The sequence below is a fragment of the Mixophyes fleayi genome, chromosome 2 (genome assembly GCF_038048845.1).
Source record: "Mixophyes fleayi isolate aMixFle1 chromosome 2, aMixFle1.hap1, whole genome shotgun sequence".
Classification (NCBI taxonomy): domain Eukaryota; kingdom Metazoa; phylum Chordata; class Amphibia; order Anura; family Limnodynastidae; genus Mixophyes; species Mixophyes fleayi.
Window position 1 is genome coordinate 253,124,994 of NC_134403.1, and position 18,589 is coordinate 253,143,582.

General features: G+C 38.9%; 1 protein-coding gene across 4 annotated transcripts in view; it reads right to left on the bottom strand.

The window, feature by feature from the left end:
• The window catches only part of HIVEP3 (HIVEP zinc finger 3), a 113,942-nt gene extending 100,711 nt beyond the window's left edge, over window positions 1–13,231 (bottom strand). For 3 of the 4 annotated variants that reach the window (XM_075195880.1, XM_075195882.1, XM_075195879.1), the window contains exon 1: window positions 12,952–13,231. The gene's annotated coding sequence lies outside the window, so the exon portion shown is untranslated. The remainder of the gene's footprint in view (window positions 1–12,951) is intronic. The other variant, XM_075195881.1, reaches the window with a different exon arrangement.
• Window positions 13,232–18,589: the final 5,358 nt, after the last annotated feature.

The window sequence follows — 18,589 nt, forward strand, 5'->3', positions numbered from 1 at the left end:
ATCAGGTGGAGTTACGGCAGAGGTGTCACGATCTTTGGTCAATTCTTTTAGACCAGACCAGATGTAAAAATGCTGTGCTGAATCATCTGCATCATCCCTGGGTCTCTTGGGAAAACTAAGTTTTTTCCCTAGAAGCAGTCGAGTGAGAAACTGAAGGAGGAGACGCCGTCCTGTCACGTAACACTTGAGCTGTCATCTTGCTCACCAGGAGTTCCTTGCATTTCTTCAGATCTGGGTGAGTTGGAAACAAAGTGAAGACCTAGCTCTTAAACCGAGGATCAAGCACAGTCACCAAAATGTAGTGATCCGATTTCAAGATTTTGATAACTATTAGATCCTGGCGAAGCGAAAAAAGTACTTGACCTACAAGTCCGACATACTTAGCGTATTTGCTTTGCTTAATCTCCTCCTTCAGTTTCTCAAGCTGCTTTTCCAAAAGTCTAATTAAGGGAATCACTTGACTCAAGCTAGCAATGTCTGAACTCACTTCACAAGTGACTACTTCGAATGGTTTCAGCACCTTGGACAACACGGAAAGAATTCTCCACTACGCTTGAGTAAAATGCATCCCCCCTCCTTTTCCAATAACATGGCTTGTGGGGTAAGCGTGGATGGCTTTTTGCTGTTCCTCCATCGGCAGAAGCATATACAGGGTGGAATTCCACCTCGTCACCAGCTCTTGCTTCAGATGGTGGCAGAGCAAATTAAAATGTTGTTGCAATCTCCTACATGCTGTTGCCGAATGCCAGAAAAGTCTAGATATTTTACAGGCTACAGACAGCATCTCCTGCATGTCCCAGTCATTTTTTAATAAGCTCTGCACCACCAAGTTTATAGTGTGAGCAAAACAGGGAATGTGGTGGAATTCACCAAGCTGTAATGCTCTCACAATATTGGTGGCGTTATCAGAAATGACATATCCTGAGGAGAGTCCAAGCGGGATAAGCAATGTTGCAATGACATCCCTTATTTTTTGCAATAGATTGTCAGCTGTATGCCTCTTGGTGAAGCTGGTGATACACAGAGTAGCGTGCCTCTGAAAAATGTGACGTACTTGGGTACAAGCTGCTGCTGTTCCTGCTAGTGAAGGCGAATCTCCAACACAGTGGGCTGCCACAGTTAAATAATCTTTAGTGTGCCCAGTTCCGCTTGTCCACATATCTGTGGTTAACTGTACAGTGGGTAGAATGGCATTTTGTAGTCCAATAATTACATTTTTACTAATCTTCTGGTAGAGGTGAGGAATAGCTTTTCTAATAAAATGGTGTCGTGATGGAATTTGGTAACTGGGACACAAGACCTCAAGTAATTGTCTAAAACCAGCTGCATTAATAGTGGATATTGGAAGCAGATCCAAGACTAGCATAGTCGCCATGGTGTCTGTGATCCGCTTTGTCACTGGGTGACAGCTTTCATACTTGCTTCCTCTTGCAAAGGATTGTTTAACAGTCAAGTGTTGTAAGCTACTAGTAGTCTTCTCCTTGGTCTGCTTTAGGGATGAAGATTCGCCCCCAGCATCAGCAGCACTAATGCTCAAGAATTCTTCTGAGGAATCCAGGATAGTGGAGGAGTCATCTAGCCTTAGCAACTTGGATGCAGGACTAACTTTGATCGCTACTGAGGATATTGATGAGGACGGTGTTGTGGGTGCAGACTGCAGGTGTCGAGATCTAGCTGAGAGAAGGGACCTAGCTGATGATGGGCTTGCTTGTTGTTATTTTTTTAGCATAAGTTTCTGATTTTCCCAACAGCTTGCAATGAACTCGCTTCAATTGACGTAACATGGATGAGGTTCCTAGAAGGTTAAGGTAGCTACCTCTACTGACTGTGGCTTTATTAACGCTACAAATGGCTAGACTACTGTTGTCAGGATTTGGTTAAAAATAATTCCACACATAAGAGGTGGATTTTTTGATTTTATGCCCAGGCACGACAATGACCTTCTTCTTATCGTGTGCAAGAACTGCTTCCACTGGTGCAGGACTTACACAAACAACATCATCCTCATCAACATCCCCATTAGCGCCCTCGTCAGCTACACAAATATCCCCCTCATTATGTTGCAATTCCAAAGTGGCATCCTCAATTTGTGTATCACCAGCTACACTAGGGCTGTTCATGCACACATCTGCAGAAATGCTGAAAGGGGCCTTCTTTATGGGTACACTATCAAGACAGGTCAGGATTACACATAGCACTCGTGGATAGACTCTCCTCAGGGATTTGTGTCATTTCTGAATCAGAACATACATTTTCTTCTAATGCCTTACTGGTTTCTTACACGTAAAAGTATTTGGACACCACTTTTGGAGTCTGAATGACAAGGTCTTGCTTGGTCATGACTGACCTTACAAGAAGATGCCTCAGTGACAGTTACAGAACTAGCACTCATAGTGAAAGGTGAAGGCCTCATTCTTCCCTTGCCAGTGTGTGTGTGTAGTATGGCATGTTGGCAGTTTTATTTTTTTCTGCAGATAACTTTGCCTGGATTACAGGTCTTTTTTTCTTGGCCAAGGTAAAAGGGTTTTCTTTACATTTTTTGCTTCCCTGACTTAAAAACACTATGCACTTTAACATAGGCTTTAGCAGATGACAAAGAGGGATTACTATCATCATGACTGGCGCCAGCAGCTGCTTGGTGCTCCTGGTCTTCTGTGTACTGCTGTGAATCCATTTTGAGAACACAGTACAATGCAGATTAAGAACAACACTGACAGCCCTATTATTTCTATTTCAGCAATGACAATTAGCAATGGAGCACTCCTCTTTGTATATTACCTATATAACACAGTACAATGTGACTGCAGATTTAGAAGACCAAGCCTGCCAGACCTATTATTTCTATTTCAGCAATGGAGCTCTCCTGAATGTCACTGGAGACTTTGAAGAACACTGCTACCCCTCCTCTTTCTTTTCTACCTATGACGCTGCCCAACTGCACTAGAGACTGCCAAGAACTGTGCTACCCCTTCTGTGTCCCTCTGTGAAATGGAGCTGGATCACTATGGAGGGAAGTACTTATAGACTCCAAAGCTTGTGAGATATGATCTCCGACGACGTAACAATGTTGTTTTTCCCTCATTTTCAATTCTGAGGGCGCACGAAAGTCGGCCCAGCTCGGTACACTGATCTGCTAAATTCCGGTGTGTTCGGTTCTCGGGGAACCGAGCCCAAGCATCTCTAATTATATATGTGTGTATGTAAAAATTTACAATTTGTGGGGTGATATGGAATAATTTAAGTTCCGCCATCAGACAAATGAGAGAGTCGGAGATGTAGAGGTCCTCTCGTTCAAACGAACAATCTTCCCACAATACCTGATATTTCATTACTACTTACCTATTCAGCTATTTCAACTGTAACTGAGCATTGTGCAGACAATGCACAGCTATGTGTGCATGGAAATTATTTAAGAGGTCTGTAAACCTGCCTATCCATGCAGCTAGCCTGCCTTTCTAATAGCACATTAAAATGCAACCTATAGCACTATTATGGACTATGAAATACAGCAGATGACAGCATAGCAATGTTTGAATTAAAAAATATATAATAAATTATTTTGGGGGGTTAGGGGTGTTAGAACTAGCTTGATGGTAAGAAAACGTACTTGACTGGAGAATCACTTATTTGTATTAAAAATGTAAAGTAGGTGAGGAAAACTGAGCACATAAGGAAAAAAAATAAAAAAAATAATAACATAGGAAATATATGTTTGTTTGTTTTTAAATTCCCTAACAAAAACCCACTAGGCAATTTGATAGCAGCCAATTAACTAGCATGGTTACTGCTAGTATGGTTAATGGAGATACCACTTGGGAGAATGCCATATTAGGACAGGATGGAGTGTTTGACGCTGAGAGGAGAGAAAGGTCCATCCATATACCCCACACCCACACACACACACGACTGAGGTGTAACAATTACTTTTTTGTGGACTTTATAGGAGGATGTCACCACTGCTTGCTGTATGCCTCTGGGAGGGTACTTAAAAATACTCTACAGCTATGTTTGTTTAACATTTTTCGAGCTGCTGAAGTTTTGAATGTTATTCCATTTTTACACTATGAAATTGGTATTTGTCTTTCAATACAGCAATTAATTAAGGTTTCAAATTCCCCTATGGGGAAATATCTTATTTATGGTGTTATAGCATTTTTTTCATTCACTTATATTTGGGTGCGATCTCTTCACCCTTATCACTATATATTAAACAATCAGGTGGGAATAACTAGGGATGGGGTAGTATTCTCAGAAAGGAGGGGGAAATATTAGTTAATGAACAAATTAATTAGCTAAGATGGGGATGGAATTAATGGAGGCAGGGTGCTATTTATGTTAGTTATGCCGATATGGTGTTATTTGTTGTTAAGGATGATGTTCCTGCAAATTATTAAGACTCCAAGAAAACTTTTTAGAGATGGGGGTGGTGTATATGTTGACAGGTAACACAATGTCATGCTAATGCCAATATAATTACCCCAAATGTCATACAGCCACACATTTTACTTGCCAGTTCCCCCTGCATACACATTAAGTCTGCCTTTGTCCCATTGTCACACATGAAAGTGACTGGCTCCTTGCACTCTGTAGTGTATTTGCCCTTAACCATGACGCCTGCTTCCCAGGCATTTACAGCTCCCAGACCCAGAGTTATATTGCTGTTAATTTCACCAAAGCCGCTATTCATTAGAAACTCTGTAAATGAAGCTCTATGCAAAGAGACAGTGCAGCTCATCATAACATGTGCCTGGGAGCTGTAGTTGCCGGTTACAAGGTCTAATGGTTCCAGGAAATGCAGAGGGGGTTGAGCTGTCATTCAGTCAGCTTTCAGTGCAGAGAGGAAAATTGACGCATATGTCTAGCTATGGGCAAGAGCAAGATTTCTGGTAATTATTGTAAGCAAAGTTTATTATTAGTAATGATCATTGTACTGCAAAATATTTAAATGTGTGGTATAGCAAGCTCATGATGGTTGGGAATGCACTATTTGTGTGTGGAGTCATTCTAAGATTTTCAGACATAAGATTACCTGATTTGTTATAAACAGGATATAAAATACTGTGTTTATCACCAGTCTAGGTTATACACTAATTTTGTAGCAACAAAACTATGTACTCGCTTGGTAAGCTTGGAGCCCTGCCACACCCAATAACATGGCCCAAATCTGACGCACTACAACGTTGTTGCATTTCTATTCTGATTAAAGAGACTGCACATAAGCTTTTAATTCTTTGCTACACCTCACAGTTCACCATGTTTTAGGCAGTATCAGAAATTTATGTAATATACTCCATATTTGGTGGCTCATCATTCTTAAGAATTTCGAAGAGGAGTATACAATTTAGCAGCACCCATACTTAATTAATCTCTCTCCTGATTGCTGGTACGAGTTTTTTCTTGACTTTTTAGTTGGAAGCAAAATGCTATAGTTACCAGTTGGCTATTTTCATATTTCTTCTTCTTTTTTTCTTTTTTTATTAGTCAGGTGGAGTGAGTGTACTTTGAGAGTTGAACCACTGTTATGATATATGATCATCATACATTTGGCCACTACAAAACTGCAATTCAGTTAATTTTTAAGTTCAAACTAAAGATCATGTGGCACTACCTATTATGGAATCACACTATTCTGAAGTGAAGTACAACAGATGATAAATTGACTGTAGGAACACATTGTACTCTACAGAAAAATCAACATCACTCCAACCTAATCTTAGCACTCTGTCTACATACACAGGACATAGTGTGGGATACCAACATTGCAACATGGTGCAAGCAAGGTATATCCTGAAATGTCTATCCAGGCCTAGAGATCTGTCTTCCACCACTAATGTATTACGCTACCAGTTTCCTTTTACACCTTACTACACTGCTAACTGTTCCTCTTCTCTTGTTATTTTCATCTATAAGGCCCAAACACAGTGCAGGTAAACAGTTCCAAGATAACAGCGAATGCTGCTCCCTGTCCTTAAAAATATTCCGAAGATAGAAAACAGGGATATATTGACAATAAATATCTTCACTGCATTTTGTTTCATGATGTACGAAACTCCTCTTACATTTTCTGGATTGTGGCTAAATGCAATGGCATGGTTTTCCATATGATAGCTATAGTTCAAAATTGTGAGATAAGGGGGTATTAAGAAAGTGGTACTGTAACACTCAAAACATTAGCTTTTATTTTCTTCACTACATTATGTTTCAAGGAGTTACAGCAAACCTTTCTTAGGACCGCCTTGTGCCACATTTCTGAAGCATGACCTATAAGTGCATATATAATGCGAGCTCAATGTGGAGTAGTTTCTGCAGACCAACCTCAGCAAAAGTAAACTCCTCCAAGATAGCAGTTGATAGTGAGTACCAGGCCTTTGCAATAGCCTTAGCCCTAGAAGAGATCAGCACCTTATAAAATATTATGCACTGTAGAAATGTATTGTGGACATTTTCTGGGTGTTCCAAACCATCACTGCCCCAAAACAATGGGAATACATTTCTTCATATATAGTATATATATTTCCTTCTTCTAATTCCTTTTTCAATTTAAACTATCCAATGTTTTATTTAAAGTCGTTTAAAATAGATCTAACGTAATGGAAAGGGTCCAATGTATCCCCCTTTGATAGTGTCTTTTTAGTAGATTCCTAATTCCAACACATCAGGCCTTATCTTGTATTGAGAGCATGGATTGGATGACTGCAGCAGAGGCTAATTACTAAGAAGCGGTGCTGTGGGGGGTTACCATATGTAAATCAGGAGGACTTTTTCTTCTATATTTATGGTGATTAGCTAAATACATAGGCCTTCTGCAGAGCTGGACGCAATTTACGTTTAAAATTTAAGCATAAATTTCATCCTGTAATTGAGTCTGTATTCAGGACCGCATACGTGCATCTATGAAAAGTACACAAAATGCATATATTTAGTAAAGCATATCCTTTGTCAAAAGCATATAATAATCATTGGAAAACAAATAACACCTTAACCCGCAAGCAATACTCCAGGGATGTGGGAATAGCGTTAGTGCTATTCAGCATAGAGTTGGTTTCTTCTAAAACGGGGGTCCACATATTTCCCCTAGGAAATTCAGCCCCTTTCCATTGTACTTTTTTAAATTTATTTTTTTAAAATACAATTACGAGATGCGTGCTGATGATCACTATCAGCACAGATCTTGTACCAGGGGAAGGCAGCCGCAACACATACACTTCCAATATTTTATGCTACCTCTGTCCAAGGTAGAGAAAAGCTATGAATGCAGGCCAAAACTTGAACAGAGTACCCGCATTTGCATATAGCAGTGAGTGTTTTTCTATGCCCTCTACCAAATAAAAAAAGCAAAGGCAAACTTTTTTTTTTTCTACACCCCTACGTAGTGTGCTAGGCACTGTGTAAAAAACTAAAAATTGAAATGTGAAATATTCTCCAGGTTCCCATAGATATCCATTAAATGTTTTTTTTTTGAGAATGTCACAACAGCGATTTTCCTCTACCGATCCCTTGGCAGCTGCTACTAACAGCGATTAAGCCCAGCGGATCAAATGCTGCTGGAAAATGTCTGATACCATTGATTTCAATATAGCTGAACATACCTGACAGCCATATAATAATATCAGCTTTTAAGCAATTATTTATAGCTGTTTTTTTCTCTACTACAAACTTCAAAAATCACAAGAAAAAGCACACTATATTTAAAGTAGCACTTTTTAGCTGCAGAAACATTGTTTATGAAAATAAACTGCGTTTTCCATTTTGAAATTGCTAGTATGAAATTATCCTGATTCTGTCTTCATGTATAGCTGAAATTTTCATAAACAGTGGCCCTGCCCACAAAATGGCTGCCCCCACTATCTGTTGTTGACATGTGCTGCTTAGTTTAAGTGAAGCCATAAGCTGAAGTCAATTAAAATATTTTGTTTATGTTATTGTCCGCACCTACCATTAGGGGTTAAGTTTACATTTTACAGCCAGCCAATTATAGTCAATGGGAGAGGTATGATTGTTTTCTATAAATCATTCTCACATTTAGGGCTGGATCTCATTTCCTGGATCTTCAAATACCTCCCGTCATATATTTAGTTAGGTTTACTGTTTAACCATTTATCCTTGTTACAGGTGAGGCACAGTAGGTGGTAGAGCGATGCAGTCAGTGACTAATCAAAGGTGCTACCGTTGATTGGCCACACGTCACTGCCCCTTTAGCAGTATCACGCCTCTTGGTGGAGGATCCCTTGGCAAGCCTTTGTGTGGGCACGTCAATGTCGAGTCCAGAGGGGGACAGACGCTATGACGCCAGGTTTAACACCGGACAATGGTAAAGATTTGATTCTTGGTACAGTGGTAAGAGCGGTTTGCCTTACGCCGTTTTGCTTTAAAGATTGGTTGTTAGATGACTGCTTTGCGCTCACCGCCACCAAATAAAGAAGGAATGTTACTTTTAGTATGAAATTATGTTATTTGAATGAACTGCAACCTTTGTTTTGCCAAATTTATTCTACATGTCCGTGTGTTTATTTTTGGTTAAGTATGGTAATATGCAAAACACAAAGGGTTTTGGGTGCAGTGACAAGAGATATTAACTCTGAGCATTTTAAGCAAAACAAAGGGGCATATTCAATTCCAATCCAGATTTGCGGGATCGCGCCGGAACGGGCGCGAACGTAATCCGCGGTACCGCAATAACGTGGATTTTCGTTCGCAGCCCATAGGGCTGCGTACGAAAATCCGCGTTATTGCGATACCGTATTACCGGCAGTAGTGCGCATTTTACGCGGTAACGCGCGTTACCACGAATCGGATCGGAATTAAATATACCCCAAAGAATCTTAAACCTAGTATTACAAAAAGCATCATAAGTGCTGTATGATGCGTTATGTTTATGTGCTGTTCATTAAATCGATATTATTTTCCTTTTTTATACAACATAAGATACTCTTGGTCTGTCACCTGCAAAAGTCATCGACTCAACCACACAGCAAATATTAGGTACTATAGTATGAAGTTTCCAGTTATTTCAAATGCAAGCATGTGTAACCAATATCCATGTAGGTCAATTACTCAGAGATGCTATCCCATGGGAAAAAAAAAGTGTTTTTATCCTAAATCAATCTATTTCTTTATCTTTTTTACTACACGCTGCTTTTAATGATTGACAGAGCGCTAAGTGCCATGTTACAACCAGGGCAAGCACAGTCACAATACATAAAATATAGCGTGCTGAGGGGTTTTGGAATACCCCACTTCTCAGCATGCTCACTGACAACACAATAGAACTTCTCCCTCCATCTTGTACACAGAGGGAGGGCTCTGGCTCAAAAATCAGGTTACCCTATCCTCAGGAACAAGCTTGAGTGTCAAAATGAGAGACTCTGCAGCCATCAGCATCCCCCCACAGAGGGAATTTGTAACAGTAATAGGGTTATAAAGTATGCCATCCTAGAAAAATGAGCAGATTCCCAATAAACTGGTACAACACTTGTAGTTTAAAACAAACAAATAAAAAGTATATAGGCAAAATGAGTATGTAGGATGCAGCTTTAAGACTTAGATTTCTAATTACACAGGTCTGCGAAATTTAAGGTATTGAAAGCTTTTTTAATAATACTTTTATATTCCTAATTATACTCCTGTGTACATCAAGAAATAGTATATAAAAAAATTACCACATCACATTTACCTATAAGGGGGTTACATACATTTTTAAGAAAAAACAATAAGTTTAATTGTACTTGACATATTTATTGTGAAATACGAAGAAGTGCAGATGATAGCACTGTGTTTTTGTCTTAATTACATAATAAAATAACAATAAAATCAAACAATAAAGGAATAAAAACCATAATTGAAAAAGATCATTAATATCTTGGGGTTTTTTTGTCTTCAAACTGTCGCTTCTAAGTTATTTCTGTGTCGTCTCTGTGTATCATCCAGCAGTAGTCAGCCATCCTGCTGACGTCCCAATGACCCTGGTATCTTCTTTCTACATCTTTAACGTCTTTGTGGAACCGTTCACCCTGTTTTTCATTGTAGTCTCAGAGATTATTTGGGAAACGCTCAATATGGGAGTTCAAAGAAATGTACCTTTAAACTCATATTGCAGCCAAGGTTTCTGTAACTATTAAGCATTTCCCTGACAATTTGAATCCTTGACATTGCCTAAAAAAGTTGAAATCACTTGTTTGAACAAAGTCCACGCCGAAAGTTCCACAATATTCATTACATGCCCGAAATGTTCATCTTTTATTAACTTTCTAATGTCAGGGCCTGAAAAAATGCCTTCCTTCAGTTTAGCATCGGCTATGTTAGGGAATTTGGTGCAAAGATATTTGAAAGTTTCTCCATCTTTAGGCAGTGCTTTTACAAATTGTTTCATCGATCCTATTTTTATATGTAGAGGTGGAAGCAAAACTTTATTTGGATCTAGTAAACTGGATTTGATTACATAATTTTTTCCAATTTCTAAACTTTTTCAAACTGGCCAATTGTTTTTTTGCTAATGCAATTTTTAGCTCTGCTATCCCATTCACAGAGAAAACATTGGAATTTGGTGTAACCTTGTTGCTGGCCAAGTACCAATTCATAAAATTTTAAGATCTCCACATATTAACCAGTTGTGTCTTGCATATCCAATCAGTTCCAAAACAGTTTTCAAATTTTCTTTAAGATAGACTGAATGTGCTAATGGTATTGACGCGTATATGTGTTACCATTGTGCAATAAAACAGCTTTTAAACTTCTTTTTGAAAAGTGTGTGTGTGTAATGTTCCTTTAGACAGTATGGGGTTTAGGCCCTTTGTAAGTTTCGGCTCCAGGCCCATGTGGACCTTAATCTGGCACTAGATGGGAGGAAGTTTTATGACGAGAACTGAATTGCAATGTTCTATACTACGGACTGAATTCATTTAAGACAATGTTTTATAATAAATGTAGGCAGAATATATATATTATTTTAAAGAATATGAAAAAAATGACATTCATAAATACACGTTTTTCAGAAAAACGTGATGCGATATGCAAAATCGGTAGTCATTTTCGTGTTCAGAAGCCAAAAATCTATAGGTATCACATAAATTCATTAAAAAAGCTTTTTCATCGCAGACCTGTGTTATTAATAAATAAAAAAATATATCTCCAAATTCCTGTCAAGATGCCCTTGTGTTTAGGACTCATTCACATACATGTGCTTCTAAAATGGATTTACATGCACTGCATCTTTACCAGTACCATCTATTGTGCTGTAACCACCCGTTATCACATAATAATTAGGGCATGCTTCATCCTATAATGTTTAAAGCATTGCAAAAATGTTGTAATGCAATGGTGCTTTAAACAGTGCATAGGTGTGAATAAGTCCTTTATGTTTGTATAAATACTTCATTATGCATTGATGACAATTGCAATTTTTTATGTAGAACTGAAACAATTTTCCTATTCTGGGACACAAAATGTTAGTTGTTTGGTATGTACTTCATTGAAGTGTACTGTAAACTATACTTCTCCCATGCAGCAAAACCTTAATTACACAAAGCTACAGTATCAGCAGCAATAGAAGAGCCATTCCAGACAAGTGTCTGGATTGGCCTGGCAATCTACTCAGCATGGGCACCTGACAAACACAATATTTTTGTGTAACTTTTCTTTGTCCTTTGGATTACAGTCCAGCACACTAAGCTGACAGTTACATGAAAGCTCCTTAACTGGTGTGTTGTGCTCATGATATATTGATATGCATGCAACACATACATCCCATACATTATCCATGTAAATATTTTAGAGGCATCTGTTTATATAATGATATTATGAAGATTGCAATGTATATGGTATATCTGAGAGAGGTATTCTTATTTGTGTGTATAAATATATGCATATGTGACTAGTATGGTGGTACGGATTTTTCCACATTGGTAGTCCTGAATTTCTGCATGAAATGATGTATTGTACTACTGGAGTATAATCCATAGAGCACAACTTCTTTGCATACTGTATTCCATCATACACTATGAGCATTTCATGAAGCCTAAAATGTGCAACTACATTACAGTATTAATATGTAGCACTAGCAATTGTTTGCAATGTAGACATGCTTAAAATGTCACAGAGCGCAACGGTTAAAATATATGAATGACTAACAACTACATTACTGCACAATATGATTAGAGCTATATAAATAACAACAACAAATATAACAGCAATTAAAAAGTAAATGCACCATGCAAAACTGTAATCATAAAAAATAAACAAGGGCTATAATATAACAGAGAGATCGCTAATAAAAATATAATTTAATGCAAGACCAATGAGTGATGCCACTTCATGATATGTATTACAATGGTATAAATATTATATATAAACATACATATACACACATATACACACTAGTTAGCACAGTGATTAGGGGATGTCGGGCACATGAGTGTTCAGGTTATTTGAATGGGTGGTGGGTACCAGGAGAAATGGTTACATCAACATTACACATCATTTTACCCAGAACCCATCAGCCAACAACAAAGCCTGAGTAAATTATGTGTGTCCTTAAAGGGATGAGTTATCATCCCTACTGGAAAGTCATATTTGTTTGTCATCAAACTGAGCTGGATGTGTCAAAATTGGGCAATAGTGAAAATTATTAAAATACGTTGAATATAGGCAATGAGAATTATATAACTACTTTAACAATAAACAAATGAGCTATATTTAACTTATGGTTTCGCTGTTGTATATTACAAAATATTAACATGGTATGTCATTAATAATTAACCATGCAACATCTGTCTAAGCAGGGGTAGCACCAAAAAGGAAGAAAGCACCAAGTTACCTAAATCCCACCGAAAGGTATATCGCATCCCAATACTAAAGAGCATGGATCAGATGAATGACAGAAGAATAATGTAGTACCGTATAATTATTATGCAATGTACTATGCACAATACATGAGTAAATACACAAAATACCTACGCGAGAAAACAATGCACCTTGGAGGCACACAGATGGAAGTGTGCCGTGTATATATGTATACAGAGCGAGGCCCTGCCAGGCTGCACTCACGCAAATGATGTCATATTTCCAGCCCAGAGGTTTGATGACGTCACGCTTCTGCAGCCGTCGTTTCACAGGCAGCCCCGGGCAGAGAAGCTGGATGAGCCGGGGCTGACATGTCCTCACATCCCACCTTACACCTGGAACCCAGCCGCTGCAACCTGCATGGAGAACCCCATGTGAGGGGGAAATGGTACAACCCGCCTTCAGGCGCTGTCAACCAGAGCTTGGCCGCGCCCACCGGAGAGGCGGGGTTTAGGGGAGATTGAAAGAAGGCCGTGTAAAAACGTAGAATAGCTCGATATTTACAGCTCACAGTGAATGCTCGGGCGCGCCCACTTAGACGTAGGGGGAAACAGGACCTCCCAGTTACAGAAATGGTAGTGCTCAGTTACAGTTTCGTGTAGCGTATCCTGGGTCGCACCCATTGTTAAGAAGAGGGGAGACAATATTTAAATTCCTAATAATGTAGCCGGATTAGCGTTCCGTACTACCGCGAAATGTCCTTTTTACATTTTTTAAAGAACTACAAATAAACTAAGAAACACAACAATGACGGTGTCCGTGAATGGGGTGATGGGGGATGACCACTACCAATCAGGCAGCGTGCTCCCAATACAAGTGACTCTGCAGCTCTGCCTTGCAGGCTATGTCCGAGCTGCTGCTATACATTTCCCGAAACATCCCCAGCACTTTAACACATTTCAGACAACCCAGCTTGGTTTGTCGGTTGCAAACAATACAACTGTATAGTAACAATGTGGTAAAACTGGAATTCAGCAGTAAAAAAACAAATACACTGGTATTACGGAACTGTATATAAAAGTAGAGTACGATTACAATCCCTTCTTCATTCATGTTCCTACTGATACTGCTGCTGCTATCATGTCATATGGAGACGTTTTATGTTTTTGTCATTTTTTTTAGTTAATTGTTGCATGTTTATATGCTATCAAATTCCTTCTGTAAACACTATTTTTCATTTATTTAAAAGTTCCAGGTGTAAACTCCAGGTACACCCTTTGGAGCAGACAGGCACACAGCAACTCTATATTGGCTGATTTAGTAAACATCCAAGCAATAATGTGTGAGATTTTAATTTGGGAGGAGTTTGCTTTCATTTTGGGATTAGTACTATAAACATAATGCATACCAGACTGAGGAAAGGGCCGTAAATCTGTATTTATTTATTTTTATATCAAATGTATTATGTTTAATTTTAGTGACATCTTGCCATCTTTACTAGAGATGACTGCAGTCACCAGCTGCCCTAAGCAGTAAAGGATCCAAAGTGCAGGTGGCCGACTCCACTGTGCACATGTGCTCTTGCATTAACTTGCCAAGACAGTGTGGAATTAAATGTGTTTGACTTAAGATATACCAAGTCATACTTTGACATATTGGGGCATATTCAATTCTCGGCGGAAATACTGAAAATATCACGGTCCGCGCATTATTACCGTCATTACGGTAATAATGCGTGGAAAAACAGTTAATACTGTAATTTACTCGCTGGATTTCGCTGCGAGCTGAAATCCAGCTATTACCGTATTAACGGCAATAGTTTTTCCACGGCGCGGAAAACAAAGAATTGAATATGCCCCATTGTGTGTAATCTAGTCCCAATGTTGGGGGTTCTATGCCCAGGATCCAGGGAAATTGTTGGGTCTTTTAATCTAGATAAATGCCATTGTCAAAAACAAGGACTGGCTTAAGATGGGTACACACTACAGAAATTTCAACCAACTTTTTATGCCGAGCAATTTTACATGCGATCGATGTTCCGATCGCTCGCTCCATGGACTGCATACACACTAGCCTTGTTTAGACGATAAAGGGAAGAGCGGACGTCCCTTTAGCGACTTTTTACAGCCATGTTGTCGTGAGCAATGACTAATTTTGTACTCACTGTTGTGGATCGGTCGGAAGTTTATACACACTACACAACAGAAACCAGATTGGAACGAAAATATTAAACGGTACGACCAACCAAATGAGGCAACAATCGTCCATTTGGGAAGACTTTCGACCATCGTGTCACTGCACACACTGACCAGACTTTTGAACGAGCGGTCGTATGTCGGCTGATTGAGCCGATTATTGGACGAAAACCGTGTAGTGTGTACCCAGCTTTACATACAAGGCTACAAAGCAATTTATGCATTTTGGGAGAGACTATTGCCAGGAATCATGCTTTAGTTGTAATAACAGTAATAGTTTCTTTTTATAATTCAAATTTCCATAATACAAATTATTTGATTTTTGTTCAGCCCAGCAAAAATCACATATGGAAATTTTGTCAGACTAAAAACCATTGCAATTACAATTTATAAAACAAGTTTTCAGAACTGGCTTGTTTCTCACAATACAATATGGCAGACAAACAGTGTTGTATATCTGGATTTAGAAGGTTGTCAACTAAGCTATTCCGGTTCGTACTGTCAAACAAATTAAAAATAATCATTGCTCAGTAAAATTACTGTTATATAATGTAAATTAATTAAGCAATCATACTTAAAGGAGAATTCCAACTTTGAAATGACTACCAACGATTGTTTTGCTCCAGAAAACCAATTAAAGTAGCCTAAAAAGCTTGGTTTCATCATCACATTGGTAGGAAACATCTGATTAGCCAACTAGAAATTACAGTGAGCCTTTGGAAATGATTGTTCTGTGAATACTAACAAGTCTGTAAAACTCTGCAAGTTTTCTGCCATGTGTCTCAGATCAGAACAAAGCAGTTCAATGATGTTTCAAGTAGAGATGGTCACTGACCCCCGTGTTTTGGTTTTGGATTCGGTTTTGGATCTGGATTACCGTCGTGTTTTGGTTTTGGTTTTGGTTTTGCAAAACCACCATTGCGTGTTTTGGTTTTGGTTTTGTTTGGTTTTGTTTTGCTATTTTGTTGGAAAATACATGTTTTTGTGCCTAAAATAACCCAATTTAGTGCTCCAACTGTTTTAGAGATAAGTAATCTAATTGTTGAGGTAATAAATCATCCAAAAAAACTGTTTAATTCGTCGTTGGTAGGCCTTTATTTATTCTACACACAAAACAGATTGTCTTCCTCTCCATCTATGCATATTGGCAATGCAGCCATCGTCTTTGGATGTATATTACACCCTACACTTATAGTTAAATATGTAAAGAAATGGAAAAAGACAGTTTGCTTTCTGTCTCTCTAGGCCCCCCTCCACTTTTTTAAAAAAACAAAAAATTCAGCCGTTATAGACTGTACAATATTAATTGACATGGAGAAAGCCAGTTTGGTTTCTGTCTCTCTAGTCCCCCCTCCACTTGTATAAAATACCAAAAAATCCAGCCGTTATAGACTGTACAATATTAATTGACATGGAGAAAGCCAGTTTGGTTTCTGTCTCTCTAGGCCCCCCTCCACTTGTATAAAATACTAATAAATTCAGCCGTTATATACTGTACAATATAAATTGAAATGGACAAAGGCAGTTTGGTATCTGTCTGCATCAGATCCTCTCTCCACTAGGAGTAAAATAGAAAACTATTCAGCCGTTATATAATCTAGAATATAAATAGAAATTGAGAAAGGCAATTTGGTATCTGTCTGCATCATAATCATCAACATCATCATTAGCGCCCTCGTCGCCTACACAAATCTCCCCCTCATCCTCTTCTAATTCCAAAGTGGCATCCTCAATTTGGGTATCACTGGCTACACTCGGGCTATTAAGGCACACATCAGCAGAATGCTCACGATTAGACATCCCACTGTTGGATGGACTCTCCACAGGGATTGTTGTCATTTGTGAATCAGAGCAAATATTCTCCTGTAATGCCTCACTGTTATCTTGCAGCTCGGCTTTGACGCGTAACAGTAGTTGTGCACCAATTGTAGGCTGGGTAACTTTTTGGGATCTGCCACTAATAGCCAAAGGTGAAGGCCTCATTCTCTCTTTGCCACTGCGTGTGTAGAATGGCATGCTTGCAATTTTTTTTTTATCGTCACTTAACTTTTGCTCAGTTACACTTCTTTTTCGCTTCAATACAGTAAATTTTTTTTTGGTTTTTGTTTTTTGCACTAATTTGAAAACACTCTGTTGTTTGACATCGCCTTGGCCAGATGACGTACTGGGAACACTAACATCAGGACTGGTGACAGAACCTGGTTGCTCATTTAGATCATATGTGGACTGCTTTGAATCCATTCTGAGCGCAAACCACTGGGGAGTGCTAAAAATTATTTAGTAGATACTGCTGACAGATATGACTTTTGACAGCCAGAAATATTAATGCACAATTAGGGAGGACACCCCAAAAGCACTGAGGTGTGCTACAAATTATTTAGTAGATACTGCTGACAGATATGACTTTTGACAGCCAGAAATATTAATGCACAATTAGGGAGGACACCCCAAAAGCACTGAGGAGTGCTACAAATTATTTAGTAGATACTGCTGACAGATATGACTTTTGACAGCCAGAAATATTAATGCACAATTATGGGGGACACCCCAAAAGCGCTGGGGAGTGCCAAATATGAAGAAAAAATAATAAACCTCTATCCTCCTCTCTGCACTAGCGATTTTGGTTAGAGCAATTGCAAGAACAATATTGTATTCTCTGTCCCTGCTCTAATTAGCCTATGACTACACCCTGCTCTCTCCCCCTGTCAAATGGCGATGGATTGCTGTGGAGGCGTGTATTTATAAAGTTGAAGTATCGCGAGAACCGAGTCCCGAGATCCGACGACGTCACAATGACGTTCGGCCTCGATTTGGATTCGGAATGGGCGGGAGAGTACCGAGCTGCTCAGCTCGGTACTCGGATACCCAAAGTTCGGGTGGGTTCGGTTCTCGGAGAACCGGACCCGCCCATCTCTAGTTTCAAGTAAAAATTTCACCTGACCGACATGTACAAAAATCAGTGGTGTGGTAATATATGGTCTCCTGACTATTGAGAAATTTAATTAAAAAAAACACATTGACTGAACTTTTATTTATATAAATATTTCTACAGAGAAACTAGACGTCAAAAAGTACAAAATTAAAAAAAAAAAAAAAGGCCCTTTGCTTGAAAACTCAGCCCTCTCCATGCTATTTCTTTCTATTCACGTATCACCGAACTGACCTGGAATGACTGACACTCTCTGGATATTCAGTGCATTCACAAGGCATTGTCACTGCTGCCATCTGTTTGTCACATTTCATACCACCCATCCATGAGTGTGACTTGTGTGTGTTTTGTTTAACTGCACTTTGCTGCCCCCTAGTGATTATAAGAGAAAGTCTTATTTGTGCATTTACATTGCTGAGTTTACAATAAAAAGAAAAATATTAATGTGGACCTGTCAGCTACATACAGTGGAGGCAGCCATTTTGTGGACAGAACCAGCAACATCATTTATATAGCGCCACTAATTCCGCAGCGCTGTACAGATAACTCATATCAGTCTCTGCCCCATTGGAGCGTACAGTCTATATTCCCTAATGTACATACACACACAGACTAGGGTCAATTTTATAGCAGCCAATTAACCTACTAGTATGTTTTTGAAATGCGGGCGGAAACCGGAGCCCCCGGA